Below are 8,560 nucleotides of genomic sequence, written 5' to 3'. Positions count from 1 at the left end.
AAAATATATATTTATATATTTATAAAAAATGTGTCAAATAATGTATCTTATGCCATGCAGTTGAAGCCTAAAATCACTGAGTCCTAACTCAGTTTATACAGGCTGAAAACTCTAATAACAGATTTTTATTATTAGAAACCCTCATTTCAAATATCAGCTATGAAATGTTTACTATTAATAATATTGGGTCTACAGATCTGTACAATCATTCTGACTAAGCATTTAGCAAGACCACATATCCATAATGTAATTCTGACTAGTTAAATATTCCCATTGATTTACAATACATATCAACATATATTTTATTATTACATATTTACTAGAAGAAGAAAAATGTCCATAAATGAATTCTGTCTAAATCTCTAATACAGTTTTTCAAAATGCAGTAGACATTTGCATTTTAGATATGTGCAGTTTTTTTATTTATATAATGATAAAGATATACTAATTATATCATTGATATCTAAAATATCACTCACTAGAAATATATTGTATATATCTGAAAATGTAGTTGTTCTAGTAAATAAAGTAATTGTGGATGTCTGGTGTTTTTGCTAGGTAAAAGATAACTGTAAATAAGAGATGGTGAAATTTCAATTAAAACAATGGTAATATATGATCAGTTGCATTAGGGAAATGTTGTCTTGCTCATGTGACTAGTCAGAAAAATAACACAGATCTGTAGATACAATAATATTACTAGTAACATTTTTTTACATCATAATTGAAATGATGGGTTTTACTAATGAAATCTGGCTAAGGGTTTGTATCACTGGTGTCATTCATTGACAACACTGAGGTACAGTTTGTATAATTTTTTTGTGTTTATCATTTAAAGGACATGAAACAAAAAAATAGTTATTTTTTAAATGTTTCTTGTATTGTTGTCTTTAAATTATAACTCAGGACATGAAATAAAAAATGGTTATTTTTTATGTTTCTTGTATTGCTGTTTATAAACTATAACCCAGCTTGGATTTATGTTGTTATACACATTTTATTTTTATTCATACATGTTTTTTTATGGAAACAGCAGCACAGCAGTTATGCATTTTAAACAGTGCACACTTTGAAGGGGAAAAAAATAAACCCATATTCGTGATGCTGTTGTGTGATAGTTACAGAGTTTTGGGACACATTAATGGAGCTTGAAGACTTATGAGTGTCAGTCAGAAATGTTATAGAGTTATGGTGTACGCTAAAGAAGGTTATAGAGTTATTATCTCTAGTATTGAAGTTTATGAAATTTTAGGTCACTGTAAGGAAGGTTATTAAGTTATAGACTACAGTGATAGAGTTTCTACAGTTGTGGGCCACAGTATGGAAGATTACAGTGATTTTTGGGCACACAGTTATCAAGTTATGGGATGCAGTTAGACTTATGAGCCCCAATAAAAAAACATTCACAGACAAAGGTAAAAACAAAATAGAGTTATGGACCACAGTAATAAATTTAAGTTTAAATAGTAAGTTTAATAAGGTTAGAGAATTAAAATCCTGAGTAAGACATCATAAGGTGATAGACAAAGGTGAGGAGTGTTACAGTGTTTTAAGTCCATATTGAGGAAGGTTATAGAGTTTTGAGGGCCATGGTAAGGAAGACTATAATGTTAGGGGCCACAGTAAAGAAATTTATAAAATAATAAGTAATGTTATAGAAATTTGTATGTAAATGAGTCTTGGGACCATTGTGTTTACAAGGGAATTGAAATCACTGTCCATAATGTAAAGTACATGTGTAAAATATACTAGAATATACAGTAAAAATAAAAGTCATTGGAAGATATTGGTCTGAAAAAAGGTTACAAATTAATCTCCAGCTACTGGACATCATCTCCAAACAAATGAAATTTTCCACACTGATGAATCTTCCCGGAAATGTCTGGCCTCCCCAATCCCCCCAAAAGCTCCAGACAGTCTCAACTTATCCATGCAAAGGAACCCAGATGAGCATCTAAGGAACTGCGGGCCTCCCTCACCTAGATAAGATCAACATTCAGTGTACCACCATTAGAAAGAGACTGCCCACATAGCAGATAGCAAGACTCGGATTGAGCTCAGCTTATATATGGCAGCATTGGCTGAGACACGTGGATTTGGGATGAATTTGGTTAATACTCTGCAACCAGAGAGATGACAAAAGCAGAGCAGTCCTATTCCCATATTAGATTCGGCAACCGGGGTGTTGGCACGTGCAACTTGGCCAATTGCTGTATTATACTTGCCACTAGATGTGTTGACACACACAGCTTGGATGTGAGCCAAGCATTTGGGTCAGAATTAGGCCTACATTTAAACCAGAGTTGGGCTGATGCAACTTGGGCTTGGTGTGCGGTATGTGGCTTGGAAATTACCAAAGTGACTTTGCTATCTGGGTGGGTAAATACCAATCAACAGTGCTCTGAGGAAGCACAAACCACTAACCAGTGTTTGACAGCCAACGCTCAACAACGTAGGCAGTCCAATCTAGCCTGAACCAACAGAAGGTCTACTGTAGCACAATTCACAGGAATTGTTAACAATGGTTAGTTATGGGAGGAATCCATCACAACAGACAGCGTCTCACAAAGACACAGCGGTTGGAACCAAAGATCTCAAATTTGGATTCTTCAGACCAAAGTACAGATTTCCACTGGTCTAATGTCCATTCCTTGTGTTTCTTGGCCCAAACAAATCTTTTCTGCTTGTTGCCTCTCCTTAGCAGTGGTTTCCTAGCAGCTATTTGACAATGAAGGCCTGATTTGCGCAGTCTCCTCTTAACAGTTGCTCTAGAGATGGATCTGCTGCTAGAACTCTGTGGCATTCAACTGGTCTCTGATCTAAGCTGCTGTTAACTTGCGATTTTTAAGGCTGGTGACTCAGATGAACTTGTCCTAAAAAGCAGAGGTGAGTCTTGGTCTTCCTTTCCCAGGTCGGCCCTCATGTGTGCCAGTTGGTTGTAGCGCTTGATGGTTTTTGCAAGTCCTTTTGGGGACACATTTAAAGTTTTTGCAATTTTCCGCACTGACTGACCTTCATTTCTTAAAGTAATGATGGCCACTCGTTTTTCTTTAGTTAGCTGATTGCTTCTTGCCAATATGAATTTTAACAGTTGTCCAATAGGTCTGTCGGCTGTGTAGTAACCTGACTTCTGCACAACACAACTGATGGTCCCAACCCCATTGATAAAGCAAGACATTACACTAATTAACCACGATAAGGCACACCTGAAAACCATTTCAGGTGACTACCTCTTGAAGCTCATTGAGGGATTGCCAAGCAAAGGGTGACTATTTTGAAAAAAAAAAAAAAAAAGAACATAAAACACATTATGAGTTATTTCACCTTTTATTGTTAAGTACATAACTCGTACTTACTCGTGTTCATTCATAGTTTTGATGCCTTCAGTGAGAATCTACAACGTAAATAGTCATGAAAATAAAGAAAACGCATTGATTGAGTAGGTTTGTCCAAACCTTTGGCCTGTACTGTATATGTGGGATGCATTGGAGCAACAAATCTGGACAGGTTCCACCTCATAGCTTACAGGACTTAGCATGTACATTTTACAGGTAGTCATATTATTTTGGCTCATCTTTTTATGTGTTCATGTATTCTTCTGTGTTACATATTTTTGCTCATTGAGAAAACAATAAAGAATTTAATGGGGTAATCAAATGGAACTTTATATATCTTGAATATATACAATATGTAAGTGATTACAATATTAGAGTGAAATAATACATTTTGGGCAGAAAACTGTACAAGAAAAAGAAGGCTCTAATGTCATGTTGGGCCACCTCTAGCCTAGATATAAGATCAAATACAGTTGGGCATGGGGGGCATACAGCTTACTTATAGCATCCTGTGGCACATTTGTCCACAGATGTTGCAGCTGGGCCTGTAGATTTTGTCCTGGAATTGCTTGTGATTTTGTCCCGGGAAAGCTTGGCGCTGGCTGTTCTGAGGCCTGCCTTATCCCCTGATTTAAAGGCCTTGTCCCAGGTTCTTAGCAGCACATGCACCTCTGCAGTCATCCATGGCTTCTGGTTGGGGTGTGTTTTGATATATTTTTGAGATGTAGTTGATGTAGTCACTCTGGTTGGGGTGAACGACTGTTGTATTTGACGGCTCCCCACATCATTGCACCAGTAGATAGGGCTGTGTTGCTCCACAGCAAAGGCAGGATTGAAGCGCTCATCATGAGGCCTCCATATTCAATTCTGACTGTCACTGGATCGCAAACATAACTTAGATTTATCACTTTATACAGTTATAGTACAGAGTATACTAGGTGTCTCTTTCAAGCAGTTTGTTAAAATGACCATTCTGCTGCTCTCAGTCCAGTGATACACCCCCTCTCAAAGTCTGTCAGCTGGGCCTTTTTTTGTCAATGATTGTATTTTCGTCCCTTGTTTTATAACATATCACACATTCTCAGTCAGAGGCAGGCCAGCACTGCAGGCAGGCCAGTCTAGCACCCACACTCTCTGCTCATGCAGTAATGCACTTGTAATCAAGACAGAATGTGGTTTGGTTTTGGTTTGGCTGAAAAAATGCAGGGATGTCCCTGCCAAAGACTGGATGGTAGCATGCTGACTTTTATGCAAACGTTTGGACATCCTTGGTCAAGTTAATTTTTTTCTTTTATCAAAATCAGAAGGAATAAAGTAAGGCTCTGTAACTAATAAAACATAAAAAACATAATTTTTTAATTCAAATCCTAATGCACATTTCATGATAACAAAAAGTGGCCTGTGCAAAAGTTTGGACACTTTACAGAATAAACACTTTTGTCAGAGACTGCAACTGCAAACTGGTTTTAGCTGGAATTATTTTTGTATAAGAACTTTAATTCTGAGATAATTTTGACTCATCTTGAAAAAACAACATGGTTAAGGCCTATTTACATATTTTGCAGGCTGTTTTGATAAAAGGACTTTGTCACTTTTATGGTTGGAGGGTAGATTTCAAACCATTATCCTGTTGTAGAAGAATCTTGCTTGAAGCCTTCTCACATCTCCTGACATTTGGATTGTGGTATTTTTTGGAATTCTTTATTACCTCCACTCGTGCATTACTGTCAGTGCCACTTGTTGGCCATGCATGATTGTGCCGATTGTAGTTTATTAAATGGCCTGTGCTGGTTCCCATATAAAATACAAGGCAACTAGAATGTTGGTACACACGGCTCAGGGCGATTGTTTTATTATACTCAGCAAACTGGGGTATAAGTCGAGCACCAAAATCGGGCATAGGCTCAAACCAGAGCTAGGCCAACACAACTTGACTTAAACAACACAAAAGCTAATATGTTAACTATGCAACTACAATACAACTACAATATCTACATCATTTGAAAAAACAGATATTATTATTTTTTTTTAAATAGTTTTTGAATACAAACTTTCCATCTTTTCCAGGGACATACATTCATGTTTCATTAGCACAAGCTAGTAGCCTTTTTTACTTAGTCTCAGGTCTAAGTGTAAGAAGTGAGAAGTTTCTTACTCTGGGGTAAAGTATAAATATTCTAAACTGATACTTTCCTAAAGCTACAAAACGTAATTAGTAACCTGTTTTCACTGGTTTAGAAATGGATGCAATAAACATTATAAACTATAATAAACTATTACATTACACAAGTTTTTACATGTTTTGACATTTTTGGACAGAGTTTTAATTAACTTGTTTGAAAAACATTTATAGGATTTACAGAAAGTGTGCAATATTTATTACATTCTCCTTGTGCCGAAAAAACAGCCTCTAAACACTTCCTATAGCTTCCAATGAGAGACTGGCTTCTGGTTGAAGGTATGTTGGACCATTCTTCTTTACAAAGCATCTCCAGTTCAGTCAGGTTTGATGGTTTCTGAGCATGGACAGCCCATTTTAAATCACACTACAGATTTTTAATAATATTCAGGTCTGGGGACTGAGATAATCATTCCAGAACATTGTACTTGTTCCTCTGCATAAATGTCTTAGTTGATTTTGAGCAGTGTTTAGAGTCGTTGTCTTGTTGAAGTATCCAGCACAACTTCAACTTTATCACTGATTCTTAAACATTGTTCTCAAGAGTCTGCTGATATTGACTGGAATCCATGCGACCCTCAACTTTAACAAGATTCCCAAGACCACACAACCCCACAGCATGATGGAACTTTTACTGGGGGAAGCAAGTGTTTGGCCTGGAATGCTGTGTTCTTTTCCCGCCATGCATATCGCCCTCCAAATAACTCAATTTTAGTTTTATCAGTCCACAGCACCTTATTCCAAAATGAAGCTGGCTTGTTTAAATGTGTTTAGCGTACCTCAAGCGACTCTGTTTGTGGCATGAGCTCAGAAAAGGCTTCGTCTGCATTACTCTCCCATACAGCCTCTTCTTGTGCAAATTGCAAAGTGTATACTTTCTTTGAACAATAATCTTGAATAGTCTTTGTTTTCACGAGTTTTGTTTTGAGGCTCCCATGTTGCCACTCTTCAGAGAAGATGCAAAGAGAAGAAAAAACTTGCAGTTGGGCACCTTAACCCTTTCTTATAATTGGATTCACCTGTGTATGTAGGTCAAGGATCAAAAAGGTTGCCAAACCAGTTTTGTGTTCCAATAAATAGTGTGAAAGTTATTCAAATCAATAAAATGACATGGGTGCCCACATTTCTGCACCTGCCTTATTTTGTTTAAAGAATTATTGCACATTTTCTGTGAATCCTATAAACTTTATTTCACTTCTCAAATAGCACTGTGTTCATCTGCTATGTGATATATATAAGTGAAATTGCTGATCTGAACAACTAATAATTTATAAAGAAACATCTTGTAAATTATCAGGGTTGCCCAGACTTTTTCATACCACTGTTTATTGCTATCTTGTCACATTGTTTCAGATTCCATGCCCTTAATTTTAAATGTCTAGAATACTGAACATTAAATATCTAACAATAAAAATTACATTCAACTGCTCAGCTTAACTCTTACACAAATGGGTTTTGTATTTTGTATTTGTTTTACTACTTTCTGTGACACTTTTATGGCAATTTTGTATAATTGTTTGTTTGCAGTTTGTGGTAGATTGTTTGTTACATAATTATTATTTTTACTATTATTTTATATACAATCTGTGTATAAAAGTATCTTCGTAGGTTACTATTATTCACAAAATCTAAAAAGGTTTACAGGTTTTACTGAACACTTACAAATGTTATACTACTGTATATAAAACTTTAAAAAATATTTTTATTTTTAAATTATTAAAAATGTTTAATGTTCTTGTCATCCTTTGTCATCACCAATAATATAGTTATCGCAAAAATACCTTTAGCTAAGCTAACTTACTAAATAGCCTAATGTACTTAACCTAGTACAGTAGTCTGCTAAGCTAACTACAGTAGATTTAGCTAACTAAACCATAATTTGACAACCTAAACCTAATGAAATATTATGTACAGTTATCTTTCACTACTATCATTAAATATTTTCCAAAGTAAAGTTAGAACAATTGGAAAAACAATACTTACTTAGCTGTGCAGTAGAAGCTGTGCTGAGCTGAAAAATGGTAAATGTGCGTTGTGTCTCACAAGTGTGTGTAAACCGGATGTAGAAATACAAAAGCTGTGCTAAATGAAGATTTATGCTGAACACAAACAATGTATTATTTACTGCTTGCTTATAATAGAAAACGATTAATGATTCATTTATTTCAAAGATACAGCTAGGTATAGGAACAGCCATACATGAAGTAATGCTGAGCTCAATTCCTCCTCGGAAATTCTTGCTTATGAGTTTGGAGGTCGTACTTACGACTTGACATGTGTTTGAGGGTTTTTTGGTGGGGTGGAAATGGACGCCATTAAGAAAAGGTTTTGTTAATACTTTTGGTCTGTTATCACAAAAAACGAGAGTTTTATTTTGCCCTACTCCAAGATAATAAAGTAAATAAGACCTTATTAGCTGAGTGATATTTTTATTCTATTAGATCTGTAAATCATACTAGACTTTTACGTTTTTTTCCCCACGTATTGATTTTATTAATTAGCTAATAACAACTTGCAAGTGTTTAAGTGTTACGCAGTTTACATTACGACCTGTCTGCATCAATTTATTAAATGTATCAATTTATATAATTAAGTTAAATGAATTTATTGTTACTGACACGCCCCCAACTGGGAAACTCGGGGCTTGACAAAAAATCTGAGCTTCTCATTGGTATATAGATATTTCCGACAGCAAAAGGTAGAAAGTGAATGCGGGTCACTTTTGACTGTGCATTAGAGGAGCAGTACAAAATAGTATTTTTTTAATCAAGTAAAAAAATAAAATAAAGTTGTATGATGACCCCATAATAAGTAAGGAATGCATTAAATACTAAATAATTAAATTTACTTTATTGCAAAAAAAAACTCAACCGGGACATTTAACGTTAAAACAAAAATAATATGAGAGACAGATTGAGATATTTAATAGCTAGATGGAAAAGGTCAGGTTCCACCGAGATTTGAACTCGGATCGCTGGATTCAGAGTCCAGAGTGCTAACCATTACACCATGGAACCGCCATATCGCTACGGGTAGAAGTTTGTGT

The 8,560-nt window shown here is 35.5% G+C and overlaps 1 non-coding gene across 1 annotated transcript; it reads right to left on the bottom strand.

The window, feature by feature from the left end:
- Window positions 1-8,459: 8,459 nt before the first annotated feature.
- trnaq-cug (transfer RNA glutamine (anticodon CUG)) lies at window positions 8,460-8,531 on the bottom strand. The gene has a single exon. It is a non-coding gene; the product is annotated as a tRNA-Gln (tRNA).
- Window positions 8,532-8,560: the final 29 nt, after the last annotated feature.

This window comes from Astyanax mexicanus, chromosome 15, assembly GCF_023375975.1.
Source record: "Astyanax mexicanus isolate ESR-SI-001 chromosome 15, AstMex3_surface, whole genome shotgun sequence".
Taxonomy (NCBI): Eukaryota; Metazoa; Chordata; class Actinopteri; order Characiformes; family Acestrorhamphidae; genus Astyanax; species Astyanax mexicanus.
This window is presented reverse-complemented; position numbering and strand designations above follow the sequence as displayed.